Source organism: Geotrypetes seraphini, chromosome 3 (genome assembly GCF_902459505.1).
Source record: "Geotrypetes seraphini chromosome 3, aGeoSer1.1, whole genome shotgun sequence".
Lineage (NCBI taxonomy): Eukaryota > Metazoa > Chordata > Amphibia > Gymnophiona > Dermophiidae > Geotrypetes > Geotrypetes seraphini.
In genome coordinates this window covers 263,787,685-263,815,618 of record NC_047086.1, presented here as the reverse complement: position 1 = coordinate 263,815,618, position 27,934 = coordinate 263,787,685, and positions in this window count along the sequence as shown.

Here is a 27,934-nt window from a genome sequence, read left to right as displayed (position 1 = left end):
TTTATAGACCTCTATCATATCTGCCTTAAGTCCTCTCTTCTCCAAGCTGAAGAGCCTGAGATACTTTAGCCTTTCCTCATAGGGAAGTCATCATCCAGTTTATCATTTTTGTCACCCTTCTTTGTAATTTCACTTTAGATGCGTGTGTTCCTGATCGGAAGGAAGTGCACCGGAGGACTGGAAGCAGTGGTTATAAATTTATCTTTTTTGTTTGTGTGTTACCCATCATATGTGTTCCCCACTAAATGTTTCCTTTCTTTCTTTAAAGATTGTAGTTCATCCCCTTCACCTTCCGTACAGTCATGCATTAGAATGTATAGGATTTGTATGTAATTGTATAAAAGAGTTTTGATTTGCCCCTCATTTAAAAAAAAAATGTTATACGCATTGAAACATTTGATATTGCGTACATAACAAAATTTAATAAAACTTGAAACTTGAACTTTCGAGAACCAGACAGACGGAGGCATACCAGATCCAGAGCAGTGACCAGTCGGTGGCAGATTGCAGTCCAGCGACAGTGTGGGCCATGCACCCCCAAGCAGCACGCAGGTGAAGACTCACCAGGACCGTGGAGCCTCAGCATGGACCAGGCTCAGATGTTGGTGACACTGGTCGGCAAGTGCCAGTGGCAGTCTGAGGACCTCAAGGAGATCTTAAAGACAAGCGAGGATCGATGGCAGGCACACCAGGAGGCCTCAATACGCCAACATGCAGAACTGATCCAGTCAATGGAGGAACAGTCTAAAATCTTTGCCAAGATTTTGCAACAGACTACCATGAATCCAGTGGAAGTAAAGGAACTAAGAGAGGAGGTGATAAGACTGAGAAGCATCAATGAGAATATGAGGTACATCGATGAAATGCTTCATGAGGCATCAAAGGTTTGCAGCAGTGAGTAAGAAGAGGCCATGCTGAGGGTTGACAGCTGGACTCAGATCACAGGACCCTGAAAGACTGATACTGTGACTCCACCTGTCCTTGAACTGAAGAACCGGTATGCAGCCCTAGAAGTGGAGGAGATGAGAACATCCTAGAAAGGATAAAGACCAAAGCTCGAAATCCACAAAATTGCTGGATCCATGACTACTAGAAGGCATAAGGTAGTGGTGGTTGGTGATTCCCTTTTTAGGGAATTCCCTTTTTAGGGGTACAGAGGTGTCCATCTGCAGACCAGACATTATGTCTCAGGAGATATGCTGTCTGCCTGAGCCAAAATCCAAGATATTATGGAGAACTTGCCAAGACTCATCAAGCCTAATAATTATTATCCAATGCTGCTCATCCATGTTGGCACTAATGATACTGCTAGATAACCCTCCAAACATATCAAAAGTAACTTTGTGGCTCTGGGAGAGAAGGTAGCATTCTCATCAATCCTCCATGTCGAGGGTAAAGGCCAGGGCATAGAAGCTTGCGTCCTGGAGATGAATGTGTGGCTGCATGGATGTTGTTGTCAAGAGCTTCTTGGACCTTGGGATGATTTTCCAAAGGCTGCTGAACAGGGATGGTGTGCCATTATCAAAGAAGGGAAGAAGTGTTTTCAGCAGCAGACTGCCTGCCCTACTGAAGAGGGCTTTAAATTAGAATCATTGAGGTAAGGTGGTAAAAGCCCCCAGGTAAGTGAATGACTAAATACCTCTACACAAATGGGAATGGGGGCAAGCAGTATATGCTAATGCTCTAAGTATGGGAAATAAGGTTCGGAATCTAGAGGTTGTGATGATAGAAGCTAAGTTGGATTTAGTGTCAATCACAGAGATGTGGGACATATTTATACCAGGCTATAATCTGTTCAGGAAAGACAGGATAGGAAGAAAAGGAGGGCAGTGGTGTTATATGTTAAAGATCATATTAAAGCCACACACATCGCTAGGCCAGCCAAAGGGGGGGTCTGTTGGTGCAAGCACATGGTGGAGCTGAGAGCGGAGCAGAGCGGATCGGAGATGCTGTAAGCAGAGAGAGTGTGCAAGTGTGCTTGTTCCCAACTGCAGGGACAGAGAAGGCTGACATAGCGGGCGGACTAGAGCAGGAGGAAAGAGAGGAGCGGAGAGGGCAGGAGAAGCGAACAGAGAGTCGGACGAGGCAGTAAAAGGGGGCGGAGAGGAGCGGAGAAGGCAGGAGAAGCGGCAAAGGGATTGGGAAGAGGCGGGTGGTAACTCCGCCCACCCCCTGACGTCACAGCCGAGCTCCCCCATAAAAGGGGCGTGCCAAGGCACGCAGCCATTCGGCGCGGTGAAGGCGAGCGGCAAAGGCGCTCGCCTTAGCGAGAGCGCCTTTGCGAAGGGCCTCAAGAAGGGCATCAAGGAAGGGCTATCAACTTTAGCCAGTCTCTCAACTTTTACGACTAGCTAATTAACCAATTGACTTCAATCTTTCTTCAATCTTTCTTCCTAGTCTTTCAATTTTCAATTCTCTACTTTTTACCTAACCAACAAACAACTAGACCCTTTCACACTTAACAGGCGGACCAAACAAATCACTCTATCCCCAAACCATTTTAACAGGCAGACCACGATTTCCTCTAACATTTAAATCAGACTGTCCTCTCTAGCACACTAACAAGCAGGCAACCTTAACTGACAATTAACTAACTACTTTGTCAGGACAGAGAGGGCAGGTTAGGAGGGGGTGTTGCTCTATACATTAAAGAGGACATCAAAACCACCAGGATCACAGATGTCAAGTACACCGTGGAATCTCTCTGGGTAAACCTGGCAAGAGGCAGAGAAAAATGCCTGTATCTAGGTGTGGTATACAGACCCCCAAGACAACTGGAAGACATGGACGCAGAATTAATTGAAGACATAGAGAATATCACTCTACGAGGAGAAGCTGTACTGCTAGGGGACTTCAATATGCCTGATGCAGACTGGAACTCATTTTCAGCAACAACCAGCGGTAGCAGGAGGCTCTTAACCTCCATAAAGGGAGCACGTCTCAAACAAATGGTAACGGAGCCCACTAGGGCCCAGGCGATCCTCGACCTGGTACTCACCAACGGGGAAAGCGTCTCAGAGGTCTCAGTAGGAGATACGCTAGCCTCCAGCGACCACAACATAGTATGGTTCAACCTTAGGAAAGGCTTCCCTAGATCAAACACAAAAACAAAGGTACTCAATTTCCGGGGCACAGACTTCGCACGCATGGGAGATTTTGTCCATCGGACGCTGCAGGACCAAGCGGAGACCGATGATGTAGAAGCTAAGTGGTTAACACTGAAAACAACCATACATGAAACAACTAGCCGCTTCATAAAATCAGTAAATAAATGACAAAGAAACAATAAACCCCAATGGTTCACCGCGGAGATATCGCACCTCATTAAGGAGAAGAAAAAAGCGTTTCTCTCCTACAAGCGCACGGAGAAAAGAGAGGCAAAGGTAGAATATAGGACCAGGTCTACAGCGATCAAAATGGCAGTTAGGGAGGCAAAACTTCGAGTGGAAGAAATTCTGGCAAAAAACATTAAAAAGGGGGACAAATCCTTCTTCAGGTATATTAGTGACAGAAAAAGGAACACAGGCAGGATAGTACACCTTAGAAGACCGGACGGAAGTTACGTGGAAGCAGATTCCGATAAAGCCGAACAACTGAATGAATACTTCTGCTCAGTCTTCACCTGTGAGGCACCGGGACATGGTCCACAGTTGAAGGCAACACAAAGCACAGAAGACCCATTTCAGAATTTTGAGTTCACACTAGGTGAAGTTTACAGTGAACTGGCAAGACTCAAGGTGAACAAAGCCATGGGACCAGACAATTTGCACCCAAGAGTGTTCAGAGAATTGGGTGATGTCCTGGCGAAACCGTTGGCTGAGCTATTCAATCTCTCACTAAGTAAGGGGAAAGTTCCGCTGGACTGGAAATTAGCTAATGTCGTTCCTCTGCATAAAAAGGGTTGCAGGGCAGAGGCTGCAAATTATAGACCGGTGAGTCTCACATCAATAGTGTGCAAACTCATGGAAACACTAATTAAAAGCAAATTGGACACGATCTTGAATGAAGGGAATCTTCGGGATCCCAGTCAGCATGGATTCACCAAGGGTAGGTCCTGCCAATCCAATCTCATCAGCTTTTTTGACTGGGTAACAAGAAAGTTGGACTTGGGAGAGTCTTTGGACGTTGTGTACCTGGACTTCAGTAAAGCTTTTGACAGTGTCCCACATCGCAGGCTGCTAAGCAAGATGGAATCGATGGGGTTAGGAGAGACACTAACTGCATGGGTCAATGATTGGCTGAGTGGCAGACTTCAGAAGGTGGTGGTTAATGGTACCCTCTCTAAAACATCGGAGGTGACCAGTGGAGTGCCGCAGGGCTCGGTCCTGGGTCCACTCCTTTTCAACATATTCATAGGGGATCTGACTCAAGAGCTTCAAGGTAAAATAACACTATTCGCCGATGACGCCAAACAATGTAATATAGTAAGTGAATGAAGTTTACAGAATTATATGGCGCAGGATCTGCTTACATTGGAAGGTTGGTCCTCAACCTGGCAGCTAGGCTTCAATGCTAAGAAATGTAAGGTCATGCACCTCGAAAGCGGAAATCCATGCAAGACGTACTTCTTGAACGGAGAAAATTTAACTAGGACTTCAGCAGAACGAGATTTAGGAGTAATTATTAGTGCAGACATGAAAACTGCCAATCAAGTGGAGAAGGCTTCATCTAAGGCAAGGCAGATATTGGGTTGTATCAATAGAGGTTTCGTCAGCCGAAAGCCTGAAATCATAATGCCGTTGTACAGGGCCATGGTGAGACCTCATCTGGAGTACTGTGTGCTCTGGAGGTCACATTATAGTAAAGATGTGCGCAGAATTGAATCGGTTCAGCGGACGGCCACCAGGATGATCTCGGGACTCAAGGGTCTCTCGCACGAAGAGAGACTGAACAAATTGCAGCTCTACACTCTCGAGGAACGTAGGGAGAGGGGAGACATGATCAAAACATTTAAGTACCTCACGGGACGTGTCGAAGTGGAAGATGATATTTTCTTTCTCAAGGGACCCTCGGCCACAAGAGGGCACCCGCTCAAACTCAGGGGCGGAAAATTTCATGGTGACACCAGAAAGTATTTCTTCACAGAGAGAGTGGTTGATCATTGGAACAAGCTTCCAGTGCAGGTGATCGAGGCAGACAGCGTGCCAGACTTTAAGAATAAATGGGATACCCATGTGGGATCCCTACGAGGGTCAAGATAAGGAAATTGGGTCATTAGGGCATATACAGGGGGTGGGTAAGCAGAGTGGGCAGACTTGATGGGCTTTAGCCCTTTTCTGCCATCATCTTCTATGTTTCTATGTTACTCTATCCCTCTGACCAAGAACTAACTAACTACCCCTATCCCTCCAACCTCGACACTTTCAGACCAACATCTAACAGCCTCCATTCTAACAAATATAGAAAAAAAACAAAGAAGAAAAAAAAAAAAAGGTTTTTGTAAATGGCAGGTAGAACTAGAAGCAGCAAGACTTCAATCAAGACAAGCAGTTCAGTCGCCAAAAGTACCCAGGGGATGGCTACAGTTTTCGTACAGATGGAAGGGAAGCCCGGACGGAGGGCAGAGGTCTCTGTACAGACCGAGGCCATCTCCTCAAAGATGTCTACAGTCTCCACACAGACGGAAGCAATGGATCAGCCAGATGAAAGCCTTCTGCTAGAACTGAAGAGCCTGAGAGAGGAGGTTCAATGCTTAAGAAGCATCCGTGACGACGAGACCAGGAGCTGTCTCAGATCTCCGAACAAGAACCTGACAAGACCATCCTAGAGACACCCAAAGCTTCCAAACCTGCAAACTTGCCCATCGGAATTCAGGAAGTGACTGGAGACGCTGATTCCTGGCAGCTGGTGACTTCCTCCACAGGAAAACGCAGAAGACCTTATTCTGTTTCTTTCTCTCACATACAGGGAGCTCTACATCCACACCACAAATCACCCTTAGGAACAGATCCCAGCTGCTACAGGAAGGTCCTGACAACGAGGTACAGGAAGTTGTCCAGCAGACGGTTCCAGTTCCGGAGTCTGCAGGTCAGCCCACCCCTAAGAAGCGCAGAGTGGTGGTCATCAGGGATTCGCTGCTAAGGTACACCGAGGGACCAATTTGTAGATCAGACTTGCAATCAAGAGAGGTCTTCTGTTTGCCAGGGGCCAGGATCTGGGATGTAACCACTTGCCTGGACAGACTCATCAAGCCCCGAGACCACTTCCCCATGATTCTCATCCACGTCGGAACCAACGACACCGCCAGAAGCACCCCGGAGAGCATACCTGAAGACTTCAGAGCCCTGGGTGAGAAACTGAGGAGGATGGATGCACGGGTGGCCTTCTCCTCGATCCTCCCAGTGAGGGGCAAGGGCAGTGCCAGGGAGGATCGCATCCTGAGGGCAAACGACTGGCTTCAGGGATGGTGCAAGGAGACGAACTTTAGGTTCCTGCACCATGGAGAGGCATTGCAAGGACTACAGTGACCAGACGGGTTATACCTGACCAGAAGAGGGAAGAACGTCCTTGGACACCGTCTAGCCCACCTACTTCACAGGGCTTTAAACTAGGTAAGTTGGGGGAGGGTACGGGCACAAACAACCTACCTGACGAGCTAAGCTGCCAATACTTTTTTGAGACTGAGGTAAGTAAACACCGCAATTCTGGGTCAGGGTCAGGGGCGAGTATACACACTTTTGGGTCTGGGGATGGCTCACACTATAATTCTGGGTCACATTACAATTCTGGCTCACATTTTAATTCTGGGTCTAGGGGGAGTACACATTGTAGTTCTGGGTCTAGGGGGAATACACATTGTAATTCTGGGTCCAGCGAGAGTACACAGATTGCAAATTGTACAAAAGAAGTTCAAGTAGCCCATGCGGGAATACCCCCACAGGGTACACACATTTCCGAGTCTGTGATGGGAGCACACTGTAGTTCTGGGTTTGCGGAGTCCAGGATAGGTGCACGTTGTACCTCTGGGTCTAGGGAGAATACGAAACATACCAATAATGCTACAGGTGTCCAAGTTGCTCAAGCGGGAATGTCCCCACTGAGACGTAACAAACAAACAACATGGAGGGCTATGTACATCAACGCCCACAGTCTGGGAAACAAGATCCTGGAATTGGAAACAGAAATAAGGAATGCAGACCTGGATGTGGTGGCGATTTCTGAGACCTGGCTCACAGACTCCCACGGGTGGGACATGGTCATACCGGGTTACAACTTGCTTCGCCGGGACAGAGAGGGCAAAATGGGAGGAGGTATAGCATTATATACTAAAGATGACATTAAGGTCACCAGGATCACAGATATACAGTACACTGGGGAATCCCTTTGGGTAAATTTGGCCAGAGGGAAGGACAAATGCCTATATCTTGGCGTAGTATACAAACCCCCAAGACAACAGGATGACCTAGATATGGAATTAATTTGAGATATAGAGAATATCACCTTGCGTGGGGACACAGTATTGTTAGGCAACTTCAACATGCCTGATGTGGATTGGGAAACACTTTCCTCTGCTTCTGGCAGCAGCAGGAGGCTATTAAACTCTATGAAGGGAGCAAGACTCAGACAACTGGTGTTGGAACCAACAAGGGATCAGCCAATATTGGACCTGATACTTACCAATGGAGAAAGTGTCGAAGAGGTCTTGGTGGGCGACACATTGGCCTCCGGTGACCACAACATGGTATGGTTCAATCTCAGAAAAGGTTTCACTAAACCTATCACACTGACCAAGGTCCTCAAATTCAAGGACACAAACTTCAAAGACATGGGAGACTTCGTTCACCAGGCGCTACAAAGCCAAGCAGAAACCGACAATGTGGAAGAAATGTGGTCGACTTTGAAAGCCACCAAACAGGAAGCAACAAATTGCTATGTTAAATCAGTAAGTAAACGGAGTAGGAACAATAAGCCACAGTAGTTCTCTGCGGAGATCTCGGACATCATCAAGGAGAAGAAAAAAGCATTCATCTCTTACAATCAATCAGGGAAACAGGACTAGAGTAGACTATCTGGCCAAGTCAAAAGCAGTCAAAACAGCAGTTAGGGAGGCCAAATTCTGCATGGAGGAGTCTCTAGCGAAGAACATCCAGAAAGGAGATAAATCCTTCTTCAGGTATATCAGCGACAGAAATAAGAACTCAGGCGGGATAGTATGTCTTAGAAAACCAGACGGAGACTATGTAGAAACGGACTCGGATAAAGCCCAACTGTTAAATGAATACTTCTGCTCAGTCTTCACCCGCGAGGCGCCGGGACTCGGCCCTCAGCTACAGGCAAGGGTTGAATCAGCTGACCCGTTTAGTAATTTTGAGTTTACACTCAGCAGTGTCTACTGCGAGCTGTCAAAGCTCAAGGTTAACAAGGCAATGGGGCCCGACAACCTACACCCCAGGGTGCTCAGGGAGTTGTGTGATGTCTTGGCGGAACCGCTATCCGCGCTCTTCAATCTCTCCCTTACTACAGGAAACGTTCCGTTGGACTGGAAGACGACTAACGTCATTCCACTCCACAAGAAAGGCTCCAAGATGGAGACAGCAAACTACAGACCAGTGAGTCTTACATCAATAGTGAGCAAACTAATGGAAACTCTAATCAAACGCCAATTGGATACGATCCTGAATGAGGAGAATCTATGTGATCCCCGTCAACATGGATTTACTAAGGGGAGATCCTGCCAATCCAACCTGATCAGCTTCTTTGACTGGGTGACGAGGAAGCTGGATGTTGGGGAGTCCCTGGACATCGTATACCTGGACTTCAGCAAAGCATTCGATAGCGTACCACACCGCGGGTTGCTGAGCAAGATGAGTTCTATAGGATTGGGCAACACATTGACAAAATGGATTGGGAACTGGCTTGGGGGTAGACTTCAGAGGGTAGTGGTGAATGGCACCCCCTATGAAATGACGGAGGTAATCAGTGGAGTGACGCAGGGCTCAGTCCTGGGCCCATCCTGTTCAACATCTTTACAAGAGACTTGGCAGAAGGGCTCCAAGGTAAAATAACATTATTCGCCGATGACGCCAAACTAAGCAATGTAGTAGGCAAAAGCACAACAGACAAAAATTCAATGCCCGACAACATGATGCACGACCTACTTCTACTGGAGCGCTGGTCTAGGTACTGGCAACTCAGCTTCAATGCCAAAAAATGCAGTCATGCACCTGGGCATCCAAAATCCATGTAAGGCTTACACCCTTAATGGCGAGATCCTAATAAGAACTGAAGCAGAACGAGACTTAGGGGTGATCGTCAGTGAGGACATGAAGACTGCCAATCAAGTGGAGCAAGCTTCATCCAAGGCAAGACAAATCATAGGTTGCAAAATTTAACCCTGACAAAACAAATTTCATTCTACTTGAAAATGACAAAACTCCAACGTTAACTAATCTTGTAATAAATTTGGTTTCATACCCAATACAACCTACTTTAAAATTGCTTGGCATCACGATTGACAGAAGCTGTAACATGCAACCCCAAATTAACAAAATAATAAAGACATCATTCATGACCATGAGAAATCTGAGAAAAATCCGATCATTCTTCGAAAAGAAGCAATTCCTACTATTGGTACAATCTCTAATCCTTGGGATGCTGGATTACTGCAACATACTATACCTCACGTATGAAGAAAGACTAAAGAAATTGCGGCTGTACTCACTTGAGGAAAGAAGAGAACGGGGAGATATGATTGAAACGTATAAGTACATCACGGGACGCATCGAGACAGAAGAGGATATCTTCTGGCTCATGGGACCCTCGACCATCAGAGGGAATCCACTGAAAGTCAGGGGAGGGAAGTTTCATGGCGACTCCAGGAAGTACTTCTTCACCGAAAGAGTGGTGGATCATTGGAACAGACTCCCACTCCAGGTGATAGAGGCCAGCAGCGTGACGGATTTTAAGAGAAAATGGGATACTCATGTGGGATCGTTAAGGGAGTAAACTCAGGGGGGAGGGATACTTGGAATGGGCAGACTTGGTGGGCTATAGCCCTTTTCTGCCGCTTTTTTCTATGTTTCTATGTTACCATGTCCCGCGACCATGATGAAGCAATTGCAGACGGTGCAGAATACAGCCCTGAGACTTGCCTATTCACTAAAAAAACATGACCATATCACACAGGCATACCATGACTCGCATTGGCTTCCAATAGAAGCAAGAGTGAACTTCTACTGCTTACTTCACAAGGCTATCAACGGAGAAAGCCCAACTTACTGGAATAACAGACTAAATCAATCCTCCTCAATCAGACACAGAAGAACCCATTCACTATTCTATTACCCACCATCCAAAAATGTCAAACGAAAAAAACTCTATGACAACTTAATAGCCTCCAAAGCAGCTAAGTTGGACAAACAACTCACCACTCTGTTATCTTCATCCACAGATTACAAACCCTTCAAGAAAGAAATTAAAACCATACTCTTCAAAAAACACATTAAACCTATCCAGCACAACAATCCTAACCCAACATCCAACACTCTATAAACCCTTAGTACTCTCTAATTTTTTTCTAATTACCAAACATTATTTAAAACCCATAATTATCCCTTAAAATTTTATCTCATCGTTTATTCTATTACTTCAAAGTTGAAATGTAATTCTTGTTTTTAGTTTGGATGTAATCCGCCTTGAACCGCAAGGTAATGGCGGAATAGAAATCACTAATGTAATGTAATACACAGGAGTTTCGTCAGCCGTAAGCCTGAAGTCATTATGCCATTGTATAGATCCATGGTGAGACCACACCTGGAATACTGTGTGCAATTCTGGAGGCCGCATTACTGTAAGGATGTGCTGAGACTAGAGTCGGTCCAGAGAATGGCCACCCGGATGGTCTCGGGACTCAAGGATCTCCCGTACGAGGAACAGCTAGATAAATTACAGCTCTACTCACTCGAGGAACGCAGAGAGAGGGGAGACATGATCGAGACATTCAAGTATCTCACGGGCCGCATCGAGGTGGAAGAAGATATCTTCTTTTTCAAGGGTCCCACGGCAACAAGGGGGCATCCATGGAAAATCAGGGGTGGGAAACTGCAAGGTGACACCAGGAAATTCTTTTTCACTGAAAGGGTGGTTGATCGCTGGAATAGTCTTCCACTTCAGGTCATTGAGGCCAGCAGCGTGCCTGATTTTAAGGCCAAATGGGATAGACACGTGGGATCTATTCACAGTGTTAGATAGGGGAGGGTCATTGGGGTGGGCAGACTAGATGGGCCGTGGCCCTTATCTGCCGTCTATTTCTATGTTTCTAAGTTTCTATGTTTCTATTGCAGGATTTGCAGGATAAGGAAGAGGTACTATGGGTCAATACGGAAAGAGGGAATGGAAAATATATTTATATTAGTGTGATATGCAGGCTTACTTCACAAACAGAAGTGGACAGAGATTTAATAATTGACATTCAGAATATATCTGTAAAAGGGGAAGTATTACTAATAGGTGATTTTAACATGCCAGATGTTGATTGGGGTATACCTATTGCAGGGTCTTCTAAGAAGTAGGGAGATCCTGGATTCTCTACAATGAGAACTGTTCCAGCACGGGTTGGGTATGTCTCTCTTTCTGTCTCTCCTTCTGTGGTTGGGTATGTCACTCTCATTCCTCTCCCATACCTCCCTTCTTCCCCCCCCCCTGGTTCAGGTAAGATCCTGCCAGTTGCTCTCCTTCCTTCCCTCTAACTAACCTTTTATAACCTGTTGGCAGTGCTTGAAATTAAATAAGAGCACTGCCGCTCGCCAGCTCCAAAGTCTCTTGCGATCTCTTCAGTTCTTGCTTACACTGGAACAGCTGATATAACTTCCTGTTCCAGTGTAGCAGGGACTGAAGAAATTGAAAGAGATTGGAGTAGGCGAGCTTACCAGCAGTGCTATGCTTTAATTGTTAGAACTGCTGATACGCTATAAAAGGTTAGCGAGAAGGAGGGAGGGGCTATAGTGGACCAGGGCAAACAGAAGCAGTGGCAAAGGCAGTGGCAGCAAGGCAGATCTCTGGGAGGGCAGGGGGGCGGTGGCAGCAACAGCAAGACAGCTCTCTGGGGATGAGCAGCGGCAGCAACGGCAGCTTTCTGGGAGTGGGTGGCAATAGCAGCAGTGGCAAGGAAGCTCTCCAGGATATGCAGTGGCAACAGCAGAGAGAAAGCTGTAATACAATATTCCTCCTACATTGTCTTCAGCCTGACTTCACTTCTAGTGGAGCGCACCAGAAGTGCGGTCAGTCAGACCCATTAATCCTGTTATTTTTTGTTGTTGTTGTCATTAAACAATTAACACATTAATCGCATTATTAATGGGTTAATTGTTCAGTCCTAGCAGAAACTCTTTGGTGTAGGCCTTAGACAGCACTGTCTTTGCCCTATTGGCTGCTGCACTAGCTCACTAGTGCACACCTATGTGTACACATTTCCATCCTCTTCCAATACTATGTCTAGAAACATAGAAACATGATAAGAACATAAGAACATAAGCAGTGCCTTCGCTGGGTCAGACCTGAGGTCCATCGAGCCCAGCAGCCCACTCACGTGGCAGCCCAACAGGTCCAGGACCTGTGCAGTAATCCTCTATCTATACCCTTCTATCCCCTTTCCAGCAGGAAATTGTCCAATCCTTTCTTGAACCCCAGTACTGTACTCTGCCCTATTACGCCCTCTGGAAACGCATTCCAGGTGTCCACCACATGTTGGGTAAAGAAGAATTTCCTAGCATTCATTTTGAATCTGTCCCCTTTCAACTTTTCCAAATGCCCTCTTGTTCTTTTATTTTTCAAAAGTTTGAAGAATCTGTCTCTCTCTACTCTCTCAATGCCCTTCATGATCTTGTAAGTCTCTATCATATCCCCCTCTAAATCTCCTCTTCTCCAGGAAAAAGAGACCCAGTTTCTCCAATCTCTCAGCATATGAAAGGTTTTCCATCCCTTTTATCAGATGTATCGCTCTCCTCTGAACCCTCTCGAGTAACGCCATATCCATCTTAAGGTACGGTGACCAATATTGGATGCAGTACTCCAGATGCGGACGCACCATTGTCCGATACAATGGCAGGATAACTTCCTTCGTTCTGGTAGTAATACCCTTCTTGATTATACCTAGCATTCTATTCGCTCTCTTAGCGGCCGCTGCGCACTGTGCCGTCGGCTTCATTGTCATGTCCATTGCCCCCAAGCCCCTTTCTTGGGTACTCTCATTCAATAACATCCCTACCATCGTATAGTTGTACCTCGGGTTTCTGCTTCCCACATGCAATACTTTACATTTCTCAACGTTGAACTTCATCTGCTATCTCGTCACCCATTCCCCTAGCTTGTTCAAGTCCCTTTGCAATTCTTCGCAGTCCTCCTTAATCCGAGCTCCACTAAATAGTTTGGTGTCGTCCGCAAATTTTATTATCTTACACTTCATTTCTGTTTCTAGATCATTTATGAATATATTAAATAGCAGCAGCCTGAGCACCGAGCCCTACGGAACACCACTTGTGACCCTCCTCCAGTCCGAGTAGTGGCCCTTCACCCCTACCCTCTGTTTCCTACCCGCCAACCAGTTTCTGATCCATCTATGTACGTCTCCGTCCACCCCATGTTTCTTCAGTTTCCGGAGTAGAAAGATAAAGGCCAGACAGATAAAGGCCAAATGGCCCATCTAGGACTACACTAACTGAGCAGTTCAGGATCCTGGGGAGGAAACTGAAGTTGAGGACAAGGAGGATAGCCTTCTCAGAGATCCTGCCAGTACCGAGGGCAGATGCTAAGAGACAGACCGAGCTGCAAGCAGTAAACGGTTGGCTGAGGAGATGGTGCGAAGAGGAGGGTTTCCACTTTGTACGGAACTGGACAAGTTTTTTGGGGAAGAACAAGCTCTACAGGAGGGACGGACTGCACCTGAGCATGGCTGGGATGAGGTTGCTGGCACGTAACGTCCAGAGCAGCATAGATTGGCTTTAAACTGAGGAGAAGGGGAAAGCCGACAGTCGACCTGACCTCGACACATCGGACCAAGGTATCAAACAAGGATACTGAACCAGAAATTTGTAAAAGAGGGCTCGGGACTGAGAGGGAACTTTTGGGAAAAGGACACAAGGATGCAATGCAGGGAGCCAATGCACAAACGAACCTAGCAAGCAGAACTAAGAGAGAGCAACAGGAGCCAGAGGGTCATCCAAACATGGGGGAGCAGGCTGAGGACAACATAGACACACCGCAGGATGGGGATGAACACAACAAAGCTCGGGGGCTGGCAACCCATGAGGAGGTTGGCAGGGGCACCAAACTACGAGGAAAACCAGCGGAAAAGGCAAACAACCAGGACTTAAATTGCCTATACACTAATGCTAGGAGCCTAAGAGCCAAAATGGGAGAATTAGAAGTCATAGCCAGTACAAAGGACCTGGACATAATAGGAGTCACAGAAACGTGGTGGACTGACAACAACAAATGGGATGTGGCTATACCAGGGTACAAACTCTACAGGAGGGACAGGACACACAAGAAGGGTGGAGGAATAGCGCTTTATATAAAGGACTCCATACCTTCAACCAGGATAGAAACAACAGTAAGGGCGGACGACTTGGAATCACTATGGATTAAGCTACCTGGAGGAGCTGGAGCAGACATAAAATTGGGCCTGTACTATCGCCCACCTGGACAACTGGAAGCACTCGACCAGGACCTGGAGGCTGAGCTGAGACAGATATGCAAAAGCGGAAGCGTGATGGTGATGGGAGACTTCAACTACCCTGGGATAGACTGGAGTATTGGACACTCAAACTGCACAAGGGAGACCAAATTCCTGGAAACCATGAGGGACTGTTTCATGGAACAGCTGGTCACGGAACCAACACGGGGGGATGCAACTCTCGACCTAATCCTCAATGGGCTAGGGGGACCTGCAAAGGAGGTGGCGGTGCTAGAACCCCTAGGAAACAGCGATCACAACATGATCCAGTGCAAGCTGGAAATTGGACCATCAAAGGTGAAAAGATCCACAGCGACAGCACTCAACTTCAAAAAAGGGAATTATGATGGCATGAGGAAATTGGTGGGAAAGAAACTCAACGGTAACGCAAGGAAGATGGAGTCTGTAGAAAAAGCCTGGTCCCTACTCAAGGGCACGGTGCAAGAGGCACAGAACCTGTACATCCCCAGATTCAGGAAGGGGTGCAAAAAAAACCAAACAAAAAACCCAGCATGGATAACAACTGCGGTGAAAAAGGCGATAAGTGACAAGAAAGCATCGTTCAAAAAAATGGAAAAAGGACCAAACAAAAGACAACCAAAAGGAGCACAAAGAACACCAAAGGGAGTGTCACCGTGTGGTTAGAAAAGCTAAAAGAGAATATGAGGAGAGACTGGCGGGGGAAGCAAGAAACTTCAAATCGTTCTTCAGATATGTGAAGGGGAAGCAATCGGCAAGGGAAGAAGTGGGGCCATTGGATGATGGAGACAAAAAAGGAGTGGTAAAGGAGGAAAAAGAGATAGCAGACAGGTTAAATAAGTTCTTCACGTCAGTCTTCACGAGGGAGGACACATCCAATATTCCGGAACCGGAGGACATCGTAAATGGGGATCGGGATGAAAAGCTGGTCCAACTAGAGGTAAGCCAAGAGGATGTCCTCAGGCAGATAGACAGACTAAAGAGCGACAAATCGCCAGGTCCGGACGGCATTCACCCAAGGGTACTCAAGGAACTAAGGAACGTAATAGCAGAGCCACTTCGCCAAATATGTAACCTATCCTTAAAAACTGGAGAGATCCCAGAGGATTGGAAAATTGCAAATGTCACACCCATCTTCAAGAAGGATTCAAGGGGGGACCCGGGGAACTACAGGCCGGTGAGCTTGACCTCGGTCCTGGGAAAAATGATGGAAGCATTGATTAAGGACAGTATCTGTGAACACATAGAAAACAATGGACAGCTAAAGTCGAGCCAGCACGGCTTCTGCAAGGGTAGGACATGCCTCACAAACTTATTGTACTTCTTTGAGGGGGTAAACAGCCAGGTGGATAAAGGGGAATCCATTGACATCATTTACCTTGACTTTCAAAAAGCCTTTGACAAGGTACCGCACGAAAGACTGCTTAAAAAGCTGTGGAGACACGGGGTGCAAGGGGAGGTCCACCGATGGATCAAAAACTGGCTGGCAGACAGAAAACAGAGGGTTGGAGTGAAGGGCCATTACTCAGACTGGCATGGGGTCACGAGCGGAGTTCCGCAGGGGTCGGTGCTGGGACCGCTCCTGTTTAATATATTTATTAATGACCTGGAGGCGGGAACAAATTGCGAAGTTATTAAATTTGCGGATGACACCAAACTCTACCGCAGGGTTGAAACCATGGAAGACTGCGAAGATCTGCAAAGGGACCTAACGACGCTAGAAGAATGGGCCAAAAAATGGCAAATGAACTTTAACGTAGGGAAATGCAAGGTCATGCATGTAGGGAAAAAGAACCCGATGTTCAGCTACAAAATGGGAGGATCACTGCTAGGGGTAAGCAACCTTGAAAGAGACCTGGGAGTGATGGTGGACACGTCTTTGAAGGCGTCGGCACAGTGCGCCACAGCCTCAAGAAAAGCAAACAAGATGTTGGGTATCATTAAGAAGGGTATCACGACCAGGACAAAGGAGGTCATCCTGCCACTGTATCGTGCAATGGTGCGACCGCATCTGGAGTACTGTGTCCAGTATTGGTCGCCGTACCTCAAAAAGGACATGGCGGTACTTGAGGGAGTCCAGAGAAGAGCAACTAAACTGATAAGAGGTATGGAAAACCTCTCATATACTGACAGACTGAAAAAGCTGGGGCTGTTCTCCCTGGAAAAGCGGAGACTTAGAGGAGACATGATAGAAACCTTCAAGATCCTGAAGGGTATAGAAAAAGTAGACAGGGACAGATTTTTCAGATTATGGGGAACCACAAGTACAAGGGGGCACTCGGAAAAATTAAAAGGAGACAGGTTTAAAACAAATGCCAGAAAGTTCTTTTTCACCCAGAGGGTGGTGGACACATGGAACGCGCTTCCGGAGGCTGTGATAGGCCGGAGCACGTTACAAGGCTTCAAAGAAGGTTTGGATAGGTTCCTAGAGGATAAAGGAATTGAGGGGTACAGATAAGAGTAGCGGTAGGTTATAGGGATAGTCTGGGACCATTGCTCAGGAAATGGGCCTGATGGGCCACCGCGGGAGCGGACCGCTGGGCGAGATGGACCTCTGGTCTGCCTCAGCGGAGGCAACTTCTTATGTTCTTATGTTCTTATGTAGTCTGCCCATCCGCAGTAACCATTATTTCTTTTTCTCTCTGAGAGTTCCCATGTATTTATCCAAGGCCCTCTTGAATTCAGACACAGTCTCTATCTCCACCACCTTTTCTGGAAGACTTTCATGCATCTACCACCCTTTCTATAAAAAAGAATTTCCTTAGATTACTACGGAGCCTATCACCTCTTAACTTCATCCTATGCTCTCTCATTGCAGTTCCCTTTCAAATGAAAGAGACTCAACTTGATTCTAGCCTGAGTGTGTACATGAACTTTCAATCAACTATCCTCATGTCCTGCTGGATCTAAAACCATGTACTCTTAGAATCTGATTCCAAACTGGCCCTGACAAGGAAAAATTTCAATATACTACAAATGTAACCCTTGAGCTACATTAATAAATATCCCTGTCCCCAGTCATTCCTGCCCTGTTTGCATCTTCATCCATAATGATGCCAGTGACCCCTGGTGGTAGTCTTGCAGTGCTACTACTAATGGATCATGTTTCCATATAAGGGCAGATACTCCTAGAGGTAAAATAAATAAACCTAGCTAAAATGTGAGGTTGATTAGCTATAATATGCTTGTCTAACAAGCCACAAGTCAAATTATTGTATCAACATAGTAGTGAACTGTATTACATGTATTTTCATATTTTATATCTCATTATTATGTAACAAAGGGTGGCCTAACTAACACTGCCAGCATTAGAGCATTTTAATATGCACTCATGGGCAAATAATGTGGGTTAGTGTCCAAACACAGATAATTAATACCTTTCTTAGGCTTTAATACATTTTGGATGGATTTGCTGGGAAAGATGATAGATGCACTGATAAAGGACAGCATCATTGATCACCTTGACAGACACGATCTGATGAGGACAAGCCAGCACGGTTTCAGTAAAGGCAGATCTTGCCTGACGAACTTGCTGCACTTCTTCGAGGGAGTAAACAGGCGGATAGACAAGGGCAACCAGGTCAACATTGTATATTTGGATTTTTAGAAGGTGTTCGACAAAGTTCCATATGAACGACTACTTCGGAAAATTGCATACCATGGAATCAAGGGTAAAATACTCATGTGGATTAAAAACTGGCTGGAGCATAGGAAATAGAAAGTGGGGGTAAATGGACAATTCTCAGACTGGAAGAGCGTCACCAGTGGGGTGACGCAGGGCTCGGTGTTTGGACCCATGCTTTTCAAAATCTTTATAAACGATCTGGACATTGGTACGACGAGTGAGGTGATTAAATTTGTGGACGATACAAAGTTATTCAGAGTAAATCTGCAACATGACATAATCAGGCTCGAGGAATGGGCATCAACATGGCAAATGAGGTTCAACGTGGATAAATGCAAAATGATGCATGTCGGGAACAAAAATCTCATGCACAAATACAGGATGTCTGGTGCGGTACTTGGAGAGACCTCCCAGGAAAGGGACTTGGGAGTTCTGATTGACAATCCATGAAGCCATCTATACAATGCGCTGTGGTGGTGAAAAGGGCAAACAGAATGCTGTACCGGGCCATGGTGCGCCCTCACCTGGAATACTGCATCCAGCACTGGTCACCGTACATGAAGAAGGACATGGTACTACTCGAAAGGGTCCAGAGAAGAGCGACTAAAATAGTTAAGGGGATGGAGAAGTTGCCGTACAGTGAGAGATTGGAGAAACTGGACCTCTTCTCCCTTGAAAAGAGGAGACTGCGAGGGGACATGATTGAAACATTCAAAATACTGAAGGGAATAGACTTAGTAATAATAATAATAATAATTTTATTTTTTATATGCCGTCAAAGCCAAAGTAGTTTGAGGCAGTTTACAATAAGAAGAGCTGGATATTCAGTGAAAAAATAAACAATGAAGTCTTTGAATACATGAATATTTGTAGGGAGGAAGGGGGACAGAGTAGAGTCACATTGTAGGGGCATCTAGTACATGAAAGTAGACTACAGGGATAAGGCTTTAAGAGTTCTTTGTTACAAATTGGTTAAACAGGTTGGTTTTAACTAGTTTTCTGAAGTTGAGATAGGATGAGGAGTGCTTGATGATGTTACCTAGCCAGCCGTTCTGTTGACTTGCTTGGAGAGCAAAAGTTCTGTCAAGGAATCTTTTGTATCAGCAGGTTTTTATTATAGGGTGGCTAAACATATGTATTCTGCATGTAGGTCTCGTGGAACAATCCAATTTAAAATGGGCAACTAGATATAGGGGGGCCAAACCAAGAATGGATTTGAAACAAAGGCAGGCAAATTTGAACAGCACTCTTGCCTCTAGGGGAAGCCAATGGAGTTTTTGATAGTAGGGGGTTATGTGATCCCATTTTTTATACCGAAAATCAGTCGCACTGCTGTATGATTCGGAGTCTTTGAATAGTTTTCTTGAGAGACCCCAGATATATGATGTTACAATAGTCAAGCAGGTTTAAAATGGAGGATTGCACCAATAAGCGGAATGATGCTGTGTCAAAGTACTTTCGGATGATTCTTAGTTTCCATAGAGTCAAGAAGCCTTTTTTGATCAGTAAAGACAGACTGTTCACCCTTTCCAAGGTAGGGAGAATATCAGCACACTCTCTAAAGTTAAAAGGGGATAGATTCCGTATAAATGTAAGGAAATTCTTCTTCACCCAGGGAGTGGTAGAAAACTGGAACGCTCTTCCGGAGTCTATTATAGGGGAAAACACCCTCCAGGGTTTCAAGACAAAGTTGGACAAGTTCATGCTAAACTGGTGAGACTGGATTCATTTTGAGCACTGGTCTTGACCTAGGGGCTGCCGCATGAGCGGACTGCTGGGCAGGATGGACCACTGGTTTGACCCAGCAGTGGTAATTCTTATGTTCTTATGTAGTGCAACTGCCCTATATTCACTGTTAAACCATAAAACAATTTTTATTTTTCTGTTAATTTGAAGTAAGATTATCACTCATTTATCTGATTATCACATAGTAAGATTATCACACAGTAAGATTATCACTCATTTAGCTGTGATGTAAACTAATATAGCCTATTGGTCTTTGATTTCTCATTCATATTTATTTCTCTGCTGAATAACAGCTTCATTCTTTTATGCTTCCAAGCATAAACTTCTGTTATTCTCAACTGACAATATTGACCCTTTCATTTTCCTTAATTTGGAGTTTTTCATTATTGTAAAATTTAATCAGTTACTTAAACATAATCTATGTCTAAGGCAGGCGGTTTCAGCAGAGGTTTCTTGTTCCTCAGTTTAGGACAAAATGATAAATATTGTGAAAGCTTTTGTGTTTCTGGGTCCAACTACTGCCCAGCCTTTTCTTTCAGTCAATCTAAGAACTGTGACTGTTGCTATTCATCTAGAAACATGACAACATATTTGTTTTCTTATTGATATTTTAATATTCTTTGTAATAAAATGTCAAGGATTGTATTCAGAGATTTACAGCTTATTGGGGTTATAAATGTGTACTCAACAATTCTTTCTAGGAGGTGGGGGTTACAAAATGTGTCAAATAATTTGTGTGGAATATAGTCTAGAATACAATTAATAACATAGTAAATGAACATAGTAACATAGTAAATGACGGCAGATAAAGACCCGAGTGGTCCATCCAATCTGCCCAACCATACATGCTCCATAAATTAATTTGGTTTAAATGGTCCTTTTTCTCAGATATTTCTGGGCCAAAAAACCCAGAGCCCTGCCCAGTAGTGTGCTTAGGTTCCATCTACTGGAGTCTCCATCAAAGCCCATCTTAACCATCCCCAGCCCGTCCTCAACTGAATGTCCATATACGGGACACAGGCCATGCAAGCCTACCCATTGCTGGCCTTAGTTCCTTCAATGTATACCCATTATTTTCAGTTTAGAGATCCTCTGTGCTCATCCCAAGCTTGTTTGAACTCTGTCACCGTCTTCTTCTCCACTACCTCCCTTGGGAGTGCATTCCACGCATCAACTACCCTCTCCGTAAAGAAGAATTTCCTAACATTACTTTTGAATCTACCACCCCTCAACCTCAAATTATGCCCTCTGGTTTTACCATTTTCCTTTCTCTGGAATAGATTTTGTTCTACATTAATACCTTTGAAGTATTTGAACATTTGAATCATATCTCCCCTGTCCCTCCTTTCCTCTAGGAGGAAGAGATAGAGAGAGATGATAAAATCTGCTGGGAGGGAGAGATGTAAGGAAAGAAAACAGATGTCACACCAAGGGGGGAAGGGAGAGAAGTACATGGATGCCACAATAGTGGGAGAGGGGGAAGGGAGACATAGAAGGGACAGGCAGACAGTTTCTGGAAGAGGCATAGAAAGAGAGAAGATGCCATATGGAAGAGGCAGAGAAAGAGCAGACAGTGGATGGAAGGAAGAGAATGAGAAGATGAAGAAAACAAAAAACAGAAAACAAAGGTAGAAAAAAATTTATATTTGTTTTATTTATTTATTTTTGCTTTAGGATAAAGTATTATTGTAGTGGTGTTGATAATCATTTATTAATAGAAAAACTAAACACATTTTTTGCGTCTGTATTTACCAAAGAGGATATACGCAACATACCAGAAGCCGACAAGCTATATGCAGGAATTGAAGACAAGTTGATGATCAGTCTAGCAGAGGTATGCAGGCAGATTGATAGGCTTAAAATCCCAGTAGTGGATGGCATCCATCTGAGGGTAATCAATGAACTGAAAGGGGCTATAGCTGAACTGCTCCAACTAATATCCATTCTGTCGATCAAATCGGGAAGGATTCCGGAAGACTGGAAAGTGGCGAATGTTATGCCGATCTTCAAGAAAGGTTCGATGGGAGAACCGGGAAACTACTGAGTCGTGGCGCGTGGCTAGCGTGCTCGTTATGGGACGATATTGAGGTCAGAAGCATGATAGTGCAGTATTTTTGTAGCGCCAGTTTTTCATATGATTCTGGGTAATTCTAGTTAGAGAAAATTCTGTGTTAGTTAAGGACCACGCCCAAATAGAAGCGTACGGAAAAACAGGTGAATAAAAATTTTAATATAATGTAGCTAAGGCCAGAAGAAAAAACACACTAAAGATTAATATAAGGAAAAGAATGGTGTTTTTTGTGTACTTTGCTGTTGAACTAAATCATGGTGGAAATCATGGTGGAAATCATGATTACATGATTACATGGAGGTTCTTTTGTATGTACTATGACTGTCCTGTCTTAGGCCAGCATCTTGTGCCAGTGAATAGTTTCTGTTCTTTGTTCAGCTTCCCGCCTTTAGCCTCGTGGTTCTAATTGAAAACAGATGTGCTCAGGCTAGTTAGGAAAAGCATATCAGATTCCATATTCCAAACTGAGATATAAAATGTATGAAGTATGAATGGCCAAAATATGAATGAAATTATGAATGTTTGGGGCCCATGAATGTAATATGTGATGATATGATTGTGGAAATATAAATGGTTTATGTTTATAAGCAGAAACATTAAGAAAAAATCTTAAGCATAACATCTGGAAGTAATTAGAGTCAGTCTCAAGAATAGGGAGAAGGGGGGCATTGGAAGCCCATGCTTCAGGAAGAGGAGAGGGGGATTTAACCCCCCCTTTTTCTCCTGAGTAAGATTTCTGTGTAAGGCTGTGCAATTTGAATCTGTCAGCTTAGGAGTTTTTTTTTCCTTTAAGGCTCAGAACTTGTCAGCATGGAAGGACTGAGAATTTACCATGTTAATAATTGTGAATTCTTTTGAATGTTAATGTTAATTCAGAAATCATCTAAAACTTTGACTAACTTTTAAACATGGAGGAATGTTTCTTTGTTTAAACTTTAAGACCACCCATAGAAATGTTATTGGTCGTCAAACTTGATGATGTCACTAAACCAAAAGTTATATAATAGACTGTAATGAGATAGAACGATGAGACCATTGTGAGAAGGCCAGTCTTTGGCCACGATGATGATCTCCCATGAGCGCAACGTAAGCAATTATGCTATTCTTTTGATCTAATAATGGGAAAATAGAACCAATAATTCAATAAATCCTGGTTATAATTTTAAAACCTTGCGCTGGTGTCATTTTGCATGTAGAATTATTTTCAAACCTGAAGCTTTCACAAATGGCGTCAATGCCCCATGCTCACTACCGACCGGTGAGTCTGACCTCAATATTGGGAAAGATGGTAGAGGCACAGATAAAGGACCGCATCATTGATCACCTAGACCAGGGGTAGGCAATATCGGTCCTCAAGAGCCAGAGTTAGGTCAGGTTTTCAGGATATCCACAATGAATATGTATGAGATGGATTTGCATGCACTGTCTCCTTGAGATGCAAATCTATCTCATGCATATTTATTGTGGATATCCTGAAAACCTGACCTGTCTCCAGCTCTCGAGGACTGGAATTGCCTACCCTTGACCTAAACGGGCACAATCTGCTCGATGAAATTGCTGCACTTCTTCGAGGGAGTAAATAGGCAGATAGGCAAGGATGACCCGGTCAACATTGTATATCTGGATTTTCAGAAGGCGTTCGATAAGGTCCCGCATGAACAACTACTTCGAAAAATTGCGAGCCATGGAATCAAGGGTAAAATACTCACGTGGATTAAAAACTGGTTAGCGGATAGGAAACAGGGAGTGGGGGGTAAATAGACAATACTCGGACTGGAAAAGTGTCATAAGTGGAATGCTGCAAGGTTCGGTGCTTGGACCCGTGCTCTTCAACATATTTATAAACAACCTGGAAATTGGTATGACGAGCAAGGTGATTAAATTTGCAGACGACATGAAGGTATTCAGAGTAGTGAGGACGCAGAAGGATTGTGAAGACCTGCAATGTGACATAAACATGCTCAAAAAATGAGCCGTGACATGGCAAATGAGGTTTAACGTCAATAAGTGTAAGGTGATGCATGTCGGTAAGAAAAATCTTATACACGAAAACAGGATGTCTGGTGCAGTACTTGAAGAGACCCCCCAGGAAAGAGATTTGGGAGTACTGGTCGACAAATCAATGAAGCCATCTGTGCAATGCATGGGGATGTTCCATGGCCCGCTGTACCGGGCCATGCTATGCCCCCACCTGGAATACTGCATCCAGTATTGTTCGCCGTACATGAAGAAGAACACGATACTACTCGAAAGGGTCCACAGAAGAGCGACTAAAATGGTTAAGGGACTGGAGAAGTTGCCGTACAGTGAGAGATTAGAGAAACTGGGCCTCTTCTCTCTTGAAAAGAGGAGACTGAGAGGGGACATGATTGAAACATTCCAGATAGAAACATAGAAACATAGAAGATGACGGCAGAAAAGGGCTACAGCCCATCAAGTCTGCCTACTCTGCTTACCCACCCCCTGTCTATGCCCTAATGACCCAATTTCCTTATCTTGACCCTCGTAGGGATCCCACATGTGTATCCCATTTATTCTTAAAGTCTGGCACGCTGTCTGCCTCGATCACCTGCACTGGAAGCTTGTTCCAATGATCAACCACTCTCTCTGTGAAAAAATACTTTCTGGTGTCGCCATGAAATTTTCCGCCCCTGAGTTTGAGCGGGTGCCCTCTTGTGGCCGAGAGTCCCTTGAGAAAGAAAATATTATCTTCCACTTCAACACGTCCCGTGAGGTACTTAAATGTTTCGATCATGTCTCCCGTCTCCCTACGTTCCTCAAGAGTGTAGAGCTGCAATTTGTTCAGTCTCTCTTCGTACGAGAGACCCTTGAGCCCCGAGATCATCCTGGTGGCCGTCCGTTGAACCGATTCAATTCTGCGCACATCTTTACTGTAATGTGGCCTCCAGAATTGCACACAGTACTCCAGATGAGGTCTCACCATGGCCCTGTACAACGGCATTATGACTTCAGGCTTTCGGCTGACGAAATGAAGGGAATAGACTTAGTAGATAAAGACAGGTTGTTCACCCTCTCCAAGGTAGACAGAACGAGAGAGCATTGTCTAAAGTTAAAATGGATAGATTCCGTACAAACATAAGGAAGTTCTTCTTCACCCAGAGAGTGGTAGAAAATTGGAACGCTCTTCCAGAAGCTGTTATAGGGGAAAACACTCTCCAGGGATTCAAGACAAAGTTAGACAAGTTCCTGCTGAACCAGAACGTGTGCAGGTAAGGCTAGACTCAGGGCACTGGTCTTTGACCTAAGGGCCACTGCGTGAGTGGACTGCTGGGCACGATGGACCCACTGGTCTGACCCAGCAGCGGCAATTCTTATGTTTTTATGTTAAATAAGGTGATCCTGTTTATTGGACTAATTTTAATACATTTTTACTAATTCATAGAAACATAGAAACATATTGGCAGATAAAGGCCAAATGGCCCATCTGCAGTAACCATTATCTCTTTCTCTCTCCAATAAATCCCATGTACCTATCACAGGCCCTTTTGAATTTACACAGTCTCTATCTCCACCATCTCTTCTGGGAGACTGTTCCATGCATCAAAAATAGTGTCTTCATCCTTCTATTACTTCAGCCAACTAAAGTGCATCCATTCCTATTTTTCAGAAAACAATTTTGTTCAGCTACTATCCGCGTTCGTATTATCCCGCCTAGAGTACTGCAACGCTCTACTAGTGGGCATACCAGCAAAAACACTCTCCCATCTCCAAGGGGTACAAAACGCTGCAATCCGACTCCTAAAAAACATGGGCTTCTGTGACCACGTCTCCCCTGCACTAATTTCCATGCACTAGCTGCGTATCCAAAAATGATGTGCCTTCAAAGCCTTGATGTTAGCCTTCATGACTTTCCACAATATGACACCAAACTGCATAGCATGAAAACTACAAATTTATGTCCCCAACTGATCACTGAGATCTCAAACAGAAAAATGGCTGATCCTGCCATCTGGCCGCTCGCTCGCATCTGAGACAGCCCGAAGACGCTCTTCTTCTCAGTACATACCCAGATTATGGTGCATCACCCCCCCCCCCCCAATCTATTAGATCACTAGACAGTCTTTGGAAATTCAGGAAAACCTTGAAAACCTTCCTCTTTACAAACCCAGCTCCTAAACAACTCGCGTCTACACCCCGGATGGATGGATCTCAAAGGCACCACCTAATACACCAAACAACATCTCTATACTCGCAGGCTACCGCAAATATAACCTAAATCACCACCACATTCTCCGACAATCAACAATACACCACCTGCTATGTTACCTCCATGTTATATCTACACTGTACATGCTGCAATTTAAATCACCCTATGCCTACTAAGTCTGTATTTTTAAGTCTGTATGTTTGTCTATACTGTAAATGCTATAAAGTCTGTATTTCTCACTAAAGTTTGTCCTACTCATATTATGAATATGACCCATTCTGGGCTCCTTTGGGAGGACTCTTGTAACCCATTCTGGGCTCCTTTGGGAGGACAGGCTAAATAAATGACTAAATAAATAAATAATAAATAAATAAATCTACCATCCTTTCTGTAAAAATGTATTTCCTTAAATTACTCCGGAGCCTATCACCTCTTAACTTCATCCTATGCCCTCTCATTACAGAGTTTCCTTTCAAATTAAAGAGACTTGACTCATGCGCATTTACATTTTGTAGGTATTTCAATGTCTCTTCCGCCTTTCCTCCAATGTATACAGATTGAGATCTTTAAGTCTGTCTCCATATGCCTTATGATGAAGACCACATACAATTTTAGTAGCCTTTCTCTGGACTGACTCCATCCTTTTTATATCTTTTTGAAGGTGCGGCCTCCAGAATTGTACACAATATTCTAAATGAGGTCTCACCAAAGTCTTATAAAGGGGCATCAATACCTCCTTTTTCCTACTAGCAATTCTTTTCCCTATTTAACCTAGCATCCTTCTAGCTTACGCCATCACCTTTTCAACCTGTTTGGCCACCTTAAGATCATCACATACAATCACACCCAAGTCCCACTCTTCTGTTGTGCACATAAGCTCTTCACTCCCTAATCTGTACCGTTCCCTCAGATTTTTTCAGCCCAAATGCATGACCTTGCATTTCTTAGCATTAAATTTTAGCTGCCAAATTTCAGACCATTCTTCAAGCTTTGCCAGGTCTTTCTTCATGTTAGTTATACCATCCGGCATGTCTACTCTATTGTAGATTTTGGTATCATCCGCAAAGAGGCAAATCTTAACCAATAATTCTTCAGCAATATCATGTATAAAAAATGTTAAAAAGAACAGGCCCAAGAACAGAACCTTGAGGCATACCATTGGTAACATTCCTTTCCTCAGAGTGATCTCCATTGAGCAATATCCTCTGTCGCCTACCACTCAACCAGTTCTTGACCCAGCTCGTCACTCTGGGACCCATCCTGAGGACACTCGGTTTATTTATTAGATGTCTGTGTGGAACACTGTTGAAGGCTTTGCGAAAATCTAAATACACCACATCTAGCGCATATCCTCTATCCAATTCTCTGGTCACCCAGTCAAAGAAATTGATCAGATTTGTCTGGCATGACCTACCTCTAGTGAATCCATGTTGCCTCCAGTCCTGTAATCCACAGGATTCCAGAAACTTGGCCATTCTCTGTTTTAAAAGTGTTTCCATTAATTTGCTTACCACAGAAGTCAGACTTACCTGCCTATAATTCCCTACTTCTTTCTTACTTCCACTTTTGTGGAGAGGGACCACATCTGCCCTTCGCCAGTCCTCCGGTCAGGGCAGGATTAATTTGTCAAGGGCCCCTAGGCACACAAGTTCATTGGGCCCCCTGCCCCCCACC